This window comes from Equus przewalskii, chromosome 11 (genome assembly GCF_037783145.1).
Source record: "Equus przewalskii isolate Varuska chromosome 11, EquPr2, whole genome shotgun sequence".
Taxonomy (NCBI): domain Eukaryota; kingdom Metazoa; phylum Chordata; class Mammalia; order Perissodactyla; family Equidae; genus Equus; species Equus przewalskii.
The window spans coordinates 1,322,615-1,334,681 of NC_091841.1; the positions used below are offsets into that span (position 1 = coordinate 1,322,615).

At 49.6% G+C, this 12,067-nt stretch overlaps 1 long non-coding RNA gene across 1 annotated transcript; it reads left to right on the top strand.

The window, feature by feature from the left end:
- The first annotated feature begins 9,375 nt into the window (after positions 1 to 9,375).
- Positions 9,376 to 11,191, top strand: LOC139074303 (uncharacterized). The gene is made up of 2 exons (XR_011523805.1): positions 9,376 to 9,664; positions 11,076 to 11,191. It is a non-coding gene; the product is annotated as an uncharacterized lncRNA (long non-coding RNA).
- The last annotated feature ends 876 nt before the right edge of the window (positions 11,192 to 12,067 follow it).

Sequence of the window (12,067 nt, forward strand, 5' to 3'; positions counted from 1 at the left end):
CAGGAGGCTTGAGGAAGTGATGCATACATCATGGCTGCATTTCAGCCATCCAGCTGCTGTGCTCCAAGAGCTCTTGGGGAGAATTAGGCTCTAAAACTGACGTGGACCAGGACACAGGAGCACACAGTGAGCATCTGCGAGCTTAGAGAAATAACTGTGACAGTGTCTTGACTACAGGTTCATATGAATCCTAGTTACTGATTGAGGACTATTGATGAATTCTGCCTCTGAGTACTCAAAATAGGTTTGTTTTTTATGCCTAGAACAGTGCCTGGCACGCTGGAGGCGCTCAATCCTTCTTGGTGAGGAAATGAATGAAGCGCTGGCGTGGACCCTTCTCCCCCAGTGTCCCGGCTATGCTGCCTTCTCCTTCAGTTCCTGGGACGCTCTACACTCTCCCTCTCCTCAGGTTCTTTTGCACATGCTGGTCCCACTGCCTGGAAGACTGTGCATTTATCCAACAAATATTTATTGAGTGCTAAGTTTGTGTCAGGCACTTGTACAGGTGCTGGGGGCAGCACAGTGAACAAACAGACAATGGAGCTTACATCCTAGTCGAGGGAGACAGATAATAAAGGAAAATATGTACATACAATACACGTTATGTCAGGTGAAGAAAAGAGCTATAGAGAAAAATAATGCTGAGAGGGGGAATAGGGGTGTGTGTGTGTGGGGGGGGGTCTGTTGTCACAAATTTTAAAGACAAAGTGACAGCTGACCACCTAACTCCCGCTCGTCCTCCAGGCCCGCCCTGACCCCCTGGACTGGGTGAGTGCTCCCTGTTTTAGGTCCCCGTGGCTCCTTTGTTTCCTTTGTCATTACATGCATTATAGCCGCAATTGCTTCACAAGAACTGTCTTCTCTGCTGGACTGAAGCTTCACAAAACCAGGGGCCGTTCCATCTCGTTTACGGCTCTATCCTGGCGCCTAGGACCGTGCCTTGACCGTAAGAGACGCTCTGTGAATATTTTCTGGGTGAAATGATGAGTGAAAATAGGACATTACTTAGAAAATACCCCACGTTTTCCTCTTGCTATGTATTCAATATAAATGTCTTGACTCTTTGTTCATCGTACATACTAGGAACTTTGGAAAACAAAGTATCAAATAAGTAGTGAGCCTAAAATTGGTGTAGGATATGGCTCTCAAACTTGAGTGTGCATACCTGTCACCTGCACACCATATTTTCTAGAGATGGCTCGACAAAATATCCAGCCCACATGCTCTTGTTACACTGTAACTTTGACGTTCTCCCATTGACACCTGGGGTCAGATTCTCTCCCCTTGAGTCTAGATGGGCCTATGACTATTGTGGTGACTTTTTGAAATGTTTGCTTTTGGAAATCAGCCATCATGCTGTTGAGAGACTTAATTTCAGGGTCTTTCTTGGAGCAATTGAAAAGAATTTCTCTTTTACCTGGCTTTACAAGTCTGGAGCTGCTGAGTGTCTGTCACATGGTAGAAGACTGCTCAAGAGTGAGACCCACACACAGGAAGCAGAGCTGCCAGTGAGAGACCAAATCCTGATGCTTGTTTGAACTCTTTGATCCAGCCATGCCTGAACCTCCCATACAGTTTTCAGTTAGATGAGCCAATAATTCCCCCTTTCTTTTTTGTTTTAAGCTGGTTTGAGTTGGGTTTCTGTTATGTGCATCAAAGAGTCATGACCCATATAATGGACAGTATTCTTGGCAGCACAGAATCTACAAACCTAGTCTTCAAAACTTCATTGTTGTAAAACACCGATAGTGCTAACCCTACATCCCTAAGAACATCCTTGAGGAGACTTGTTCATCAATTATTATTAATGAGCACGTTCAAAATGCTGGCCCTTTGATGGTCTAGTCACCCTCATCAGTGTTTCCGCCCTCTTCCTCCATGACCTCTGAAGTTGCCCAGGCCCTGACTCAAGGATACACACCCTACACCTGTTCTTAGCATCCCTCGCTGGGGGCAGAAGTGGCTCAACCCAGGGGAACCCCTTGGGGCTCCCGAGTGACTCATCTTGAACAGAGCTCCAGGTTTGCCTGGGGACTTCAGGGGAGTTGTGTGAGAAACTCTAGAAAACAAATGAATAAATAAGTTGGGATTCGGTGCCAATTGGAGCGATTAAAGGATCCCATGAAAGCTGAACCTCTGGAGAGATGTATACGCTTCTGTTGTATAATCCTCTAAGTTCAAAGGGGCAGAGGAGTAGCCTCTTTCCGTGCGAGCACCTGTGCACACCCACTCTTGCCCCTTGGGTTCTTGGCATTAGCAAAGCCCCTCTCATCATGGCGGCCAACCCCAGGCTCTTTCCTGTCACCCTGGGAATGCCTTCTTAAGAATTCCCCCAGAGACTTTGTTCTGGGCTGTGCTGATTGCTTTTCCTGGGTTTCGACCCGGCCCCTGGTTCTTAACAGCAGGAACGAGTTGCCAGAAGGATTAAGTTCTTTCTTCGAGGCAGGTCACTCTCCTTTCTGTTGGCAGGAAGACGTGATGTTGTCTCCCCTCCGTGCCTTTCCTCTTTCTCCAAGTCCTGGTGTCCTTCCAAGGCCGTCAGTGCCACCAGCCGTGACCCGACTCCCTCACTCAGGCCTTGGAATCTCTATAGCCTGGCGGCTTCGGGACCTTCATACAGGCTTTAGTGGTGAGCGTTTGGCACGGTGTCGGGCACAGTGCTCCGGAGGTATTTGATGGTGATGCTCCAGGATTCAGAAGCAGCTTTCTCAACTCCCATTTCTCTGAGACAACTTTTAAAAACTGCCCAGCAGAATGCGTTGGGATCCTAAGGGCTCCGGCTAATGGAAAGTCAGTGACTTACCGTCCCTCTTCGGGAGAGCAGGATGGCTGAACTCTGGAGATAAGACTCGAGGGTTGGAAACCTGCTCCAGCCCTTTCGAGCTGTGTTGAGCACATAGCTTAATTTCTCCTTGCCTCACTTTCCTCATCAGTACCATGGGGATAACGAGGAACCTACCGCTCAGCATTGCTGAGAAGAGTAAATAAAATGATCCAGGTATAGCATTTAGAACAGTGCTTGGCTCATAAGAAGAACTCAGTAACAATGAGCTGTCATTACTATGATAAATCAGTAAAAATCTATTGAATATCTAACAGGAGATAGGGTAGAGTTTCAGGTTTCAGCCTCTGAGCCTCACGTGGAATTGACTTCTTGGTGACATGAGGCAGTACTTGGACCTTGCTGTGACCCTCTGTAAGTTTTTTTTGGTCATTTGATTCGTTCACTCAACAGATATTCACTGCCCGTCTACTCCGTGTCTACCATACATGAGCTATGGCTCCCACAGTCATGTGGTGGGAACAGGAGTAATGCCAGGAAAATGTTTTGCAGCTTTGGCTGAATGATGGATTAGCATTCTAAACTACTTATTTTTTCACTAGAATTTATTTCGCCAGCTCCCAGCCCTGTGATCAGGGACAAGAGATCTTTGCTTTCCTTTAGGTGAATGCTGAGGATGAAAATAATACTCCTGTTTCTGCTATTTCTTAAACAGAGGGACGCTAAAGGAAGCTTAAGAAAGAAGCGTGTGGGTTCAGACAATGCTTTCTGGCCGGTGAGGAATGAAACCACAAGGATTAGGAGGTACACTGCACTTTTTTTTTTAAAACAGGAACAAGAAAGGGACTTAACTCTTTGCGTATTGGGCTGAAGTTCTGTATTCATAATCCACAGTCTTTGGCTAGTGGCAGTACAGTGTTCAGTAAATATGTGTATTTATATAATATATATATATTGGTCCTGCAGGTATTGTGTTCAGAATCTTAAACCCTTTGCCTGACTCTAGGTGGAGGAACATTGGTTACACGCAACACTCTGACTGTGGGATAGGATTCTGTAAACAGAACTTCCCCCCTTAAATTCTGTTTGCAGCTTAGAGTCTGGCCAATCGTTCAACGGCAAGCTCATATAAAGCTCTGGCAGGCTGTGGTTCAGCATGCAGACCATTCCATCTGCCAGCAGCTCAAGGTTGATTGCTCATAATTCTTTACCAAATCTAGGGGCTGCTAGCATTTTGGGTAGAATGATTACTTTTTTTGCGAGACTGTCCATTGCATTCCCACTCAAAGCCGGTCACACTCTCCAGTTATTACAACTGAAAATGCCTCCTCCCATTTCCAAAAGCCCCATAGGGGGACCGCCCCACCCTCTTTGAGAACTGCGAGATCATACAGCGTGTCTCTGGCAGGGCATCTAATCGGACGGACGATGGTGTGGAGATGAGCGTGGAGCTTGCCCCTTGAGACCAGAGGCTCCATGAACCCTGCACAGACCATGTCAGGTTGTATTCACTGTTGTTTTTTGGTGCTTGGGACAGGGCTAGACCCTTAGTGGATTCTTAATAGATATCTGCACCAAGCTGACGGAAAGACTATGTAGTAAGACATTAATTTTGCATAACTTAGTCAAACTGAACTGCAGAGTTTTTTGGCAAGCAAGGGCAATATTCAAAATATTTAACAATTTGAACTTGCGCAAGTGCTGACCGATAAGCACTTATCCTGGAGCGTCTGGAGGCCCCTTGCTGAACAGCAGTCTTCAGTTGTTGGCTTGTGGGGTAGTATGGGGGCGTCCCAAGAACAGGAGTCAGGGAGGCAGGGGACAATGGGGGACAGCATCTGTTTGTCAACTGAATTTTAACAGCCAGCAAGGCAGTACTAGGAGATGCTGCTGCACGTCATCGGGGGGGGGGTCACTGTGCAGAGCGCTTCAGCATGCCCGGGAGCTAGTCGTCGTTCATGACCAAACGTTGAAGTTTCTGCACAAAAGGTTCGCCTCCTGCTCCCAGGCTTCACTGTTTATTTTCCCAGAAGCCTCTATTCTGTTTGTTCAATGACAGTCGAGATGTTCAAGAAAAGAGTGAGCAAGGACATGGGGGCTCTTCTTGCAGTGCGTGGATGCACCTCGCAGACGAACGCCCGGTCCTCCGAGGCTGGCCAAGGCTCACTGCACAAGCAGCGCCCCCTCCCCCTCCGCCCCCGCCTGGAAGCCCTCCCCTTTCGTCAGGGAGACTTCTAGACTTCAAGTCTCCTTGGCTGAGCAGTTGACCCCGTGGGAAGGGAGGGGTGGTGACAAATGTTTGAACTCCAGGAGATGAAAAGACTTGGATTTTGGTCCTGCCTCTTCCTTGACCAGATGGGCCATTTTAGGCAAAGAGAGAAAAAGCACGCCCTAGTTCTGGGCCCTGTGAAGGAATCAACCAGCTTCTCCCAGTTTCATTAGCCAAAACCTAGGGGCTGGCATCGGCTGGCTCTCCAGGGCTCTCCCAGTCCAGAGTCCTTTGGTGGCATCTGCTCTGACCATCCCCGGGCTGTGGCTTGTCCCTGTTTCCACTCCATGCCCACTGTTCCGCCTGCGGCTCAGCTCTCCCCCTGGACGCCACCCATGGGAGTCGGGGCTCCGTTCACTCTCCCTTGGCCTGAGCCAAAGGGTCTTCTGGGGGGTGGGGCCTCCAGCCCTAGACCTTAGCTCAGAGGGTCTCCCGTGGGAAACTACGGCCACAACTCCTCTTCCTCCTCCTCTTCTGCCCTTGCGTGCTCTCCGTCTCTCTCTCTCTTGCTCTTTCTTTCTCTCTTCTCTCTCTCCTCCAATCTTCTTTTCTTCTTCACTGTCAGCTCTCTAGGCCTAACAGCTCACCTGTTTCAACTCCAAGGAAACCAAAATGCTCAGGCCTCATCACCGAGGCCAGACTGCCGCTTTCTTACTCTGGGTCCTTGAGAAAGTGGCTTAACCTCTCCCTGCCTCAGTTTCCTCATTTATAAATGTAAAATGCATTCCCACCCCGCAGGGTTGTTGGAACGATTCAAAGAGATTATACACGTAAAATTCTGCAGCAGTGTCTGGCAAATGGGAATTGCTCAATGTTAGGCAGTATTTCTTTTTGTCCCTGCAGCAAGTTGACTTGGCTCATTGTATGCATATGGGTGTGATAAAGTCAATTGTTAATCTGCCCTGGAAGGTTTGCATTATCTTTCCTTCTAGCACTTAAAGTCATGAGCGATTTACTTGCCAAGGTTTCTGCTTTCACTCAGCTCCTGTTCCTATTCCTGCCTACAGACACACACGCTTCAGCCTGGCTATGTGGAGCTCCCAGACTCGGTGGGCTTTCTCAACCTCCTCGTCTCTGCACTTGGCCAGCATGCCCTTTCCCCAGTCTATTGTCTTTGCCTTTGGTGGTGGTGGGACAGGTGGATCTCTTATTAATAGATGCTTCAGAAATTGGCTCACATGCCACCTCCTCCAGGAAGACTTCCTTAACCACCACCACTCCCCAAGGCAGAGTCAAGTGTTTTTTTGCGCTTTGTAGATACTGCGGGCGCGGGGCTTATACTGTGGTGGTATCATCATTTCTGTTTACTTGTCTCTCTTTCTAAACTGGTGAGCCCTTGATGACAGGGACTACGCCTTATTTTTGTCCTCAGCATCCAGCCCAGTTTTTGGGTCCATAATGTGTGCCTAGTAAGTATTAAGTGAATGAAGAGGATGGGAAAAGACCTCATAAGAATCAGGAGAGAAGTCTCAAAGTCATTACACCAAAGGGCAATCCTGTTACTAAGAGGAAACCTCTCTGTCCCTATTTCTTTCCAGACACGTGTTTCTACTTTAGGCACAATTATAAGTTTGATTTTTGGAAAATCCATAGCCTTTTAGAAAGAGCAGTTTAGAACGGGTGGGGAAGAAGCTGTTATAGATAAGACTACTGAAAACAGAATTAATACCTGGCCCTCTGATAGGCACAGGGACAGGAGAGTAACGAAGTGCACCATTGGTGCTCAAGGACGTGTGCGCTCAGAGTGTGGCGGAAGGGCTTCAGGGAGCCGGGTGCTCCTGCACATGCCAACAGCTGGCGCTCAAAAGGAGCGCCGGCTACTAGGAGGGTAAACTATACCTGCATCCTCTAAGAAAACAAAGCTTTGAAACACGTTGGGTTTTAATGGAATAGCTTCAGCCACCTGGAACAGCACAGGATTCTTCATTCAGGAAGGTGCTCCCGGGACATTTTGACACAGAAACTGTGTTGCTGGTCTGGAGACAGTCCTGAAATCTCATAACCACTTTTGGATATGGAGGGTATCTTGCCAACGAACAACAGAATGACAGACAAAACGTGTCTTAGGACATTGCTTTTCAAACACTTCTCTTTGGAGCCTGGGCATTCCTTGGTATTCTTTCAAATACAGATGCTGGGGTGGGGGAGTGTGGGAGCTGCATTCTCTCCACTTACTGTCTTTAGCCCCTTATTTTCTGTGCAACGGGTTGAGCGTCAGTGTAGGATTTTGATTGAAGAGAAGAGTATTCAGCTAAAAAAATGTGCTAAGAGTTTTTTTTTAAAGATTATTTTGTTGAGGTCACTGGTGTATAATATTGTGTAAATTTCAGGTGTACATTATTATATTTCAGCTTCTGTACAGACTGCATCTTTTTGGTCATCAATAGGCTAGTTTCCATCTGTCACCATACACATGTGCCCCTCACCCCTTTCCCCCTCTCCCCACCCCTTTCCTCTCTGGTAACCACTAATCTGTTCTCCTTATCTATGTGTTTGTTTGTTTATCTTCCACATATGAGTGAAATCATACAGTATTTGTCTTTCTCTGTCTGAGTTATTTTGCTAAGCACAATACCCTCAAGGTCCATCTATGTTGTCACAAATGGCATGATTTTGTCTTTTTTATGGCTAAGTAATATTCTGTTGTGTGTGTGTGTGTACACATATATACCACGTCTTCTTCATCCATTCATCCATTGACAAGTGCTTGAGTTACTTCCGAGTCTTGGCTGTTGCTTTATGGCAGGTAAAGCAGGCATCCAGATATAGGAGGCAGTGATTCAAAGCATCTTCTGAGGGAGTTCACGTCCTAGCTCCTGGGTTTCACCTCTCTGTATCCGAGTTTACTCATTTGTTAAATAGAGGTAATTATCGTCACTGTCTCACTGAGCTGTTGTGAGAATTAAATTAGTTAAAATATGTCGGGTGCTTAGAAAAGTGCCAGGCATAGAACACATCTATCCAAGTGTTTGCTATCTGTTATTAAGAAGCCCCTCGATCTGGCATGCCCTGTAAGAGGCCAGGTAAAGCTTTGAAAGCTGGTGCTATCTGAGCCTTGAAGGGTGAGTGGGTGTTTGCCGTGTAGACAGTGGCAGGGCATTTTAGTTGGAAGAATGAGGGTGAATGATCATGTGTTCACCCCTGACCAGGACCTAGCATGCAGGAGAGGCACCATCAACGGCAAATACGCTCTTACTAGCAGTGTCTCAGGTCAGCCAGCGTGGTCAGGGTGTGAGGACAGGAGGGAGGTGACAGGGAACGACGGGAGAGGGAATGGGAAGTGGCCCATGCCGTGGGGTGGACTACCCATCTTGTCCTCCTCCTAAGGAACCAGAACTTCATTCCTAAGGGTATCTTTGGATCTGAGTTTTCGAAAGATGCTCTGGCAGTGCTGTAGAGGACAAAGGAATTAGAAGGAGAAGAGAAGGAATCGGTCAGTGGCTGTTTTAGAGATAAAATTCAGAGGGTGGGGTGTGAAGCAGGGGAGAGGAAGAGGGAGAGGTCGAAGATGAGTCCCCTTTCCTGGTTTGGGCAACTGGGTGGATGTGGCGCTCTTCATCAAGATAGGGAGGCGGGAGGGGGAGCAGGTTTGGGTGGGGAAGATCATTACTTAATTCCTGGGGTTGAATTTGAGGTGCCTCAGGGAAGCTGCGGTGGAGACACCCAGCAGGCAGTTGGATAACTGAGTCTGGGGCTCAGAATGAAAGGGCTGGCTGGAGGTACTCATTCGGAGTTGCTGACTTACATAAACGAGAGTTAAAACTTGGGGAGCAGTGGAGTTCACTGAGAGGATGGACGTGCAGTGGGAGAGGAACAAGCATGGAACGCTGGGGAGCACGGACCACAGGGGCAGGCTGAGGAAGGGGCCAGCCCAGGACAAGCAGGGGCTGCTGTGGGATGGGTCCTTGGCCTGGGCAGACGGGATGCAGGGCCGCCTTCAGAGGTGCCCCTCCCCGGACTTGCCCGCCCGCCCAGAGAATTCATCCGAAAAGCATTTCTGCTCTCAAAGGGCAAGAAGGGATTTCTGGTGCTGGAATCAGGTTGCTTTGGGGTTGGAAAGAATGCTAGACATTTTATGATCCATTGGTTTTTTTTCAAGTGTTTAAAGCAGACAAACTTTGGAAAAAATGAAACCTCGTGCCAAATCCCCAGAGATGAGGGAGTGACAAACACAGAGCTGCCGTCACTGAAGCTGGGGCAGAGTGGCTTCTCCCCGGTGTCCTGGAGCAGCCCATGCACCCATTCATCCCACAAGTATTTATTGGGCACCAAGTGTGCAGCAGGCCCTGTGCTCGGCTCTGGCTCTCGCTGTGGACAAAGCCGTTTCTGCCCCTGGGGCTTACTGGTTCTTAATCTTGGCTGCACCTTCCAATCACCTGGGGAGCTCTGAAAAATTCCCAGTGCCCACGCCGCGCCCCACACCAGTGAAATCGGAATCCCTGGCAATGGGACCAAGTATCGGCATTTTACAAAACTCTCCAGATGATTTCCGTGCACAGCCACGTTGAGACCCAGCTGAGTACAGATGATCTAGTGCAAAAAGTATTTCCACTGAGCCAACAGCAGAAGCTGGGGCCAGCCCACGCCCTCGACTTAGCCACGATGGGCAGGAGGTAAGCTGGCCGCGGTGGACAGTGAGGGCTTGGCCTCGCGCCTCTGCATCTCGATGGCTCAGCCGATGGTCCCTCTTCCCGCACACCAGCGTGGCCTCAGCCCTCTCCGGTTGTGTGGCCCTTCACCCGGTTGGTCACCTGGCTTTGATCTGGTGAATGGTCTGCATTGTTCTCTCTTTTCACCAGCGCTGTCTTCTTTCTCTAAATGGGATATTCTTCATTCAGAGACGCACAATGGGCCTCTTTCACCCGCAATTCAGTCTCTAGTAACAGAGATCGGGGGCCTGCCAGCAATCTCCTTGTGAAACTGGCACGCACCCGGCTTCTGAAAGTGAACCGTGGGCCCAGACGCCCAGAGAAGCCCCGTGTGGTGAGTGGGGCTCCCTGAGAGCCAGGGGCTGCTCTGATGCTGGCAGGGGGAGCCGCAGGCAGTGCTCCGAGCCCGCACGGGGGTCTCCTGGAGTTGTTGACCACGAGGGGCAGCCAAAGCAGTTTTCTCTGTGAGGCTGACCCAAAGCTTGAGTCTGGCAACCGCTGTTTAAACTGGGCACAGTAGCTGTGTGACTTTGAGTTAGTGGCGTAAACTCTCTGAACCTTAGTTTCAGGCTGAAACATTGTGGGTATAGGATTGTTGTCAGGATTAAGTGATGTGATCATGCAAAATGTGAGGCACCCACGCTTGTGTGCCAAGCGCTAAGTGAATGCCCTTTTATGTATCATACGTAATTGAACCCATAGAACTCAGTCAGCAAACTGGCTGTTGTGGGTCATTATCCTCAATTTATAAATGAGGATCCTGAAGCCCAGAGAAGTGAAGAAATGTGTCCAATGTTACACAGTCCTCGAAGGAGCTGGACGCTGAGCTCAGGCCTCCCATGGGGAGAGGTCAACAGGGGTAAGCTACTAGATTTTACCTGGTGTTGCTCAGAATTCAGCCGGGAGGAGAGGAGAGACTGCCCGCGGAGAGGGAGACCTTGCCTCTTGCCGTGGATGTTGCGCTCATCGCCCTGACTCACTTAAGCCGGAAGCTGCTGGCTTCTGCTGGGAGCTGGGGGTGGGAACCAACTTTCACCGGGACCAGCTATGTGCTAGGCACTGGGCAAACCTCTTTTGTGTGCATTTGCGCCTTAGTTAATCCACAGGGGTCAGTCTCCCGTGGAGGTGTTATGGATTTTTATCTCTATTTTGGGAGTGAGGATTCAGAAGCTCAGAGAAGTTAAGCCATGTGCCCCATGTCACAGAGTGAGCGTTTAAGTTGGACTTTGAAGCAAGTCTGGTTAGCCCAGGAAGCATCTGCCCTCTTGCTCTTGTTTGGGTCTGACTGTGTCCTGTTGACCCTGAGAAATGAGGTCACCTCTGTGATTTCAGCTCACTCTCTCACCTCCTCATGGATTTCGTCCCTATGTTCCAGGTCCCGCAACAAACGGAAAGGGCGGTGTCCTAAGCTGGTTCCTTGGCAGCCACGTTGGGAGGAGAGCAGCCCTGATATTAATATTAATAATAATAAAGATAATTCTAACGAACATTGAACACTGTGTTCCTAGTGCTCAATACGTCCTGGGCGCTGTCGCAAGAGCTCAACAGACGTTATCTCATTTAATTCTCACAACACTCCTGTACGGCTGAGATGATTACTCTCCCTGTTTTTGAAGATGGGAAACTGGTACAAATCAGTTCAGCAGCTCGCCTAAGGTCACACAGCTAGTCACTGTGGAGCCAGGATTTGAACCGAGCCACCAGACCCAGAAGCCACTTGGCAGAACTCGCCGGAAGCAGGAGCTGTGGTCTTTGCACCTCCTGACTGGCTTCTGATTGGCAGCTCCCACGAGAGGTGTTCCATGGGGAGCATTCACGGGGGCCGCTTCCTTCTGAGGAGCGGCTGTTCCTGGCGTGCATAGTCTCAGAGTGAGTTTGAGAGGGCTCTCGCTCTTCTCTGCCTGGAGGTTCCCATGGATGTGGGCTTCGTCTCCCATGGCCCTGACCCGCTCGCTCGCTGGGCAGTCAGGCCCACCTGCTGCTTCCCTGCCCCCTTTAATGGCGGGGCTCCCTCTGCAGGAGGTGGCTCTCCTGGCCTTTTGCACCGTGTTCTCAGCCACACTGTCCTCTGCAGCCACCTTTGTGTCCCCAAACCTTGGATCCAGGAGCTAGACCCAAATCCCGCCCCGGGTGGCTGGAGAACGCTGGGGTGTCTCTGGCCGACTAGCCAGCAGCCCAGCTCCAGCCTGGGAGAGCTTGCCGCAGTGGGCATGGCACTCCAGCCCGGGCTCGGCGCGGTGTCGGTCGACTGCTGTGCTCCCGGGCCTTGTGTTTCAGGGAGGGGACAATCTCGTTTTCCTCTAAAGACTTTAACCCAGTCCCCTTGCTTTTGAGAGGGTGCAAGTGTAGTAGCATTCTTTCTGGGCT